We start from the raw sequence: 5,000 nt of genomic DNA, 5'->3' as shown, positions 1-5,000 counted from the left end.
GCGCTAAATGTGACAAAACCAACTCAAACCACCGATCGATTGCCTGTCATGCCCCCAAATGTGGGGGAATAAAGTTAACTGAGGAAAGCTTACCAATGGTCTGTGAATGTTGCCAGGCACGCTTTGCGACTCTAAGTGGCCTTTCGCAGCACAAGAGGCATGCTCACCCAGTCACCCGTAATGAGGAAAGGATTAAAGATGGTATAAAGGGTACCTCGCAGAGAGGGGTACACCGTAGCTGCTGGTCTTTGAAGGAAGTAGAACAGCTGGCCCTTCTAGAGTTGCAGTTTCAGGGGAAAAAGAATATCAATAAGATCATTGCTGAAGCGCTTGGGACTAAGACCAACAAGCAAGTCTCTGACAAGAGACGGGACCTAAGTAAAAAGACAGGGGCCCCCATGTCAGACAGCTTACATTTTTCTTCTAGGCCTCTTGAGACATTGTCTCCCCCACCAAATGTAACAACGGGGACTTCATCCATACTCGCTCAAGCAGCTGAGCGGCTTACGAATGAGAATTCTGGGACCCTGGAAAAGCCTGCAATGGAGGCAATAAAGGCTTGGCTTAACGGCGAGGGCCAACATGATGCCCTCGTAGAAACTGCCACAGCATTGATGCTTTGTCTGATGAGATTGGTGAAAAACAAAGGCAAACGTTCAAAACCCGAGAACGACATTATTAAACCCAGGATATTACCCACACGATCTTGGATGAAGAAGAGAGCGGAAAAACGAGGAAGCTTCATGAAGCACCAGAAGCTCTTCTTTAAGAACCGCTCTCTTCTTGCGTCCTTAGTCCTGGATGGCACTGAACGTCATGAATGCCGAATCCCGAACGCAGATGTATATCGTTTTTACTGCGAAAAATGGGAGAAGGTGTTGCCATTCAATGGCCTGGGCCAATTTAAGTCATCAGGTGTTGCAAATAATGAATACTTTGAGCCCCTAATTTCGGTGGAGGAAGTTCAGACTGCCATACGGGCCATTAAACCAACGTCAGCAGCTGGGCCAGATGGCCTAACAAGGGCTGCAATCTGTGCTGCCGACCCCGAGGGTCGGACACTGACAGCCCTATTTAATGCATGGATGATTACAGGAATTATTCCCAAAGAGTTGAAAAAGAATAGGACGATTCTTATTCCTAAGGTTATGGACGATGAAAAGCTGAAAGAATTGGGGAACTGGAGACCAATAACGATCGGTTCAATGATTCTGAGATTATTTTCCAGAATAATGACTGCACGTCTTGCTCATGCTTGTCCCTTAAACCCAAGGCAGCGTGGTTTTATAGCGGCATCTGGCTGCTCTGAAAATCTTAAGGTGCTACAGGACCTTATGAGACACGCTAAGAAATTGCACAGGCCGTTGGCTGTCATGTTTATCGACATAGCGAAAGCTTTTGACTCGGTTTCGCATGCTCATATTTTATGGGTGTTAAGGCACAAGAAAGTAGATGAACACGTGGTGGGCATCATCCAGAACGCCTACGATCGGTGTACGACCTCGTTCAAAAGCAATGGCGAGTCGACTCGAGAAATTAGCATACGTGTTGGTGTCAAACAGGGTGACCCCATGTCACCCCTGCTCTTCAATCTTGCCATGGACCCTTTGATATGCACCCTAGAGTCACACGGAGTTGGGTACTCCATTGATACCGACCACGTGACAGCTCTTGCGTTTGCTGATGATTTGGTGTTGGTGAGCGAATCTTGGGTTGGTATGGCCGCCAATCTAGCGATCTTGGAATCATTTTGTGGGCTATCGGGATTGGAGGTTCAGGCCAGAAAGTGCCAGGGCTTCATGATAAGCCCAACCAAAGATTCATATACGGTGAACAACTGCGACCCATGGACTATCAAAAATAAAGATGTCCATATGATCCAACCTGATGAATCAACTAAATACCTTGGTCTGAAAATTGGCCCTTGGACTGGCACTATACAGCCTGATCTACATTGTCAGCTAAAGACATGGATCTCGAAAATCGATGAGGCGCCTCTGAAGCCAATTCAGAAGGTTGAACTACTCAATGCCTATGCCCTACCCAGATTGTTATATCCTGCAGACCACTCGGACTGCAAGCAATCAACTCTCCGTGGGTTGGACCAAGAGATTAGAAAGGCGGTAAAAGGATGGCTCCACCTTCCCGCTTCAACTTGTGATGGACTGTTATATGCCAGAGCCCGAGACGGAGGCCTTGCCATCTTGAAACTGGAAAAAACAATCCCTTCGGTTCAAGTTAGAAGGCTGCAACGTATAGCAAACTCGTCCGATGCTATCACCCGTAATATTGTGTCCTCGCAGGGTATGGAGGAAGAATACCGTAATTTGTGGGTACGAGCAGGGGGTGACAGTGATGCAATCCCAACATTCGTTCTCAGGGACTCGGTGTCAAAAGAACCTGTATATCCGAGACCCTGCGATTGGAGGGAGCATGAATTTCAGAGATGGTGCGAAAAGCCGGTTCAAGGAAGGGGCATTGTAAACTTTGCGCATGATAGAATCAGTAATGCTTGGTTGAGGCCATGGTGCGGCTTTAAACAATGCTTCTTTATCGCAGCACTACAACTAAGGGCAAATATTTACCCAACAAGAGAAAGCTTGAACAGAGGCAGAGATGGGGCCTTACGTTCCTGCAGGAAATGCTCTGCCAGACTCGAGTCCCTTTCGCACATTCTCGGTCAATGTCCTGCAGTACAGAAAGCAAGAATTGCGCGACATAACAAGATCAGTAACATTCTGGCAGACGAAGCGGCTAGATTGGGCTGGTCTGTATACAAAGAGCCACGGTTCATATCCGAGACGGGAGAGATGAGAAAGCCTGACCTCGTGTTTGCAAAAGATGAGGAGGCGGTTGTGATCGATGTCACCGTCCGTTTTGAGCTTTCAAAGAATACCTTGTCAGATGCTGCCTCGCACAAAGTTTCGTACTATACCCCTCTTGGTGATCAAGTCAAAGTGCTGACGAAGGCTAGCAAGGTCACATTCTTTGGATTCCCGGTTGGGGCAAGAGGAAAGTGGCCCCTTGAGAATAACGAGGTACTTACCTCCCTGGGCCTGACCAAACCCAGAACGACATCACTGGCCAAGATGATTTCCCGCAGAACGCTGCTTTTCTCTCTTGATATTCTGAGAATGTTCTGTGGAAATTATGCGGTCTATGAACAGTCATAGACAACCTCCGAAACAAATAATAGTTTTGTTTTAAGATGTCATTTGTTTTAGATTGATTTTGTTATTTTCGAAGGTGAAGTCGGTTTTTATTTCATTTTACTATTTTCCACAATTTAGATTGTTATTTTCCAAGACGGAGTCTTGGTTCTTTTTTTTATTGTTAGTTTTTTTTTTTAACACGTCGTATTTGTTACTTTAGAGCTTAGAGGGGACTTTATTTTCGCCTTACTATTTTCTGCCTACAAAGAAGATTAAAAATAAGCTTTTTTCAAGATGGTTTTGTTATTTTCCAAGGTGAAGTCTTGGTATTCTTATTTTACTATTTTCCATAAAGAAGACCTTTCTTTTAGATTTTGTTATTTTCCAAGACGAAGACTTGGTATTTTTATTATATTGCTATTTTTTACACGAAGCTTATTCAAGAGCACTTATATAGATTAGACTTTGTTATTTTAATTCTTTATTTTTGGACTACATCAGTTCGAGAGTCCTGTAACTTACTATTTTCTGCCTACAAAGAAGATTAGAAATAAGCTTTATTTAAGATGTTTTAAATTAGATTTTGTTATTTTCCAAGGTGAAGTCTTGGTTTTTTTTATTTTACTATTTTCCACAAAGAAGACTTTTCTTTTCTTTTAGATTTTGTTATTTTCCAAGACGAAGACTTGGTATTTTTTTGCTATTTTTTACAGGAAGCTTTATTCAAGAGCACTTATATAGATTAGACTTTGTTATTTTAATTCTTTATTTTTGCACTACATCAGTTCGAGAGAAGACTACAAACCAGCTTTATTTAAGATGTTTTAGATTAGATTTTGTTATTTTCCAAGGTGAAGTCTTGGTTTTTTATTTTACTATTTTCCACAAAGAAGACTTTTCTTTTAGATTTTGTTATTTTCCAAGACGAAGACTTGGTATTTTTTTTGCTATTTTTTTTACACGAAGCTTATTCAAGAGCACTTATATAGATTAGACTTTGTTATTTTAATTCTTTATTTTTGGACTACATCAGTTCGAGAGTCCTGTAACTTACTATTTTCTGCCTACAAAGAAGATTACAAATAAGCTTTATTTAAGATGTTTTAGATTAGATTTTGTTATTTTCCAAGGTGAAGTCTTGGTTTTTTTTATTTTACTATTTTCCACAAAGAAGACTTTTCTTTTCTTTTAGATTTTGTTATTTTCCAAGACGAAGACTTGGTTTTATTTATATTGCTATTTTTTTTTTTACACTGCTTTATTCAAGAGCGCTTATATAGATTAGACTTTGTTATTTTAATTCTTTATTTTTGGAATACATCAGTTTGAGAGTCCTGTAACGTACTATTTTCTGCCTACAAAGAAGACTACAGACAAGCTTTATTTAAGATGTTTTAGATTAGATTTTGTTATTTTCCAAGGTGAAAACTTGGTTTTTTTATTTTACTATTTTCCACAAAGAAGATTTTTCTTTTAGATTTTGTTATTTTCCAAGACGAAGACTTGGTATTTTTTTTATTGCTAGTTTTTTTTATATGTTACTTCAGAGCATAGAGAGGACTTTATTTTTACCTTACTATTTTCTGCCTTCAAAGAAGATTAAAAATAAGCTTTATTCAACATTACTTATATAGATTAGACTTTGTTATTTTAATTCTTTATTTTTTGGAGTACATCAGTTCGAGAATCCGGTAACCTTACCGACTCTACTCCTTGTTGCCATTGATGCACGGCAGCAGGGATTCGATAATACACGGCATCCCAGTCAGGGACCAGCTTGATGATGCTGGATCTGCGTTGGATACACCAGCATGGGAGTACAATACGGTTATTGACTCCACCCCGTGT

The 5,000-nt window shown here is 40.8% G+C and overlaps 1 pseudogene; it reads left to right on the top strand.

The window, feature by feature from the left end:
• Positions 1-5,000, top strand: part of LOC142918131 (28S ribosomal RNA) — a 10,621-nt pseudogene that overhangs the window by 3,576 nt on the left and 2,045 nt on the right.

Source organism: Petromyzon marinus, unplaced genomic scaffold (assembly GCF_048934315.1).
Source record: "Petromyzon marinus isolate PM22_M1 ecotype Great Lakes invasive population unplaced genomic scaffold, UKy_Petmar_22M1.pri1.0 PM_G_Scaffold_55, whole genome shotgun sequence".
Classification (NCBI taxonomy): Eukaryota; Metazoa; Chordata; class Hyperoartia; order Petromyzontiformes; family Petromyzontidae; genus Petromyzon; species Petromyzon marinus.
This window is presented reverse-complemented; position numbering and strand designations above follow the sequence as displayed.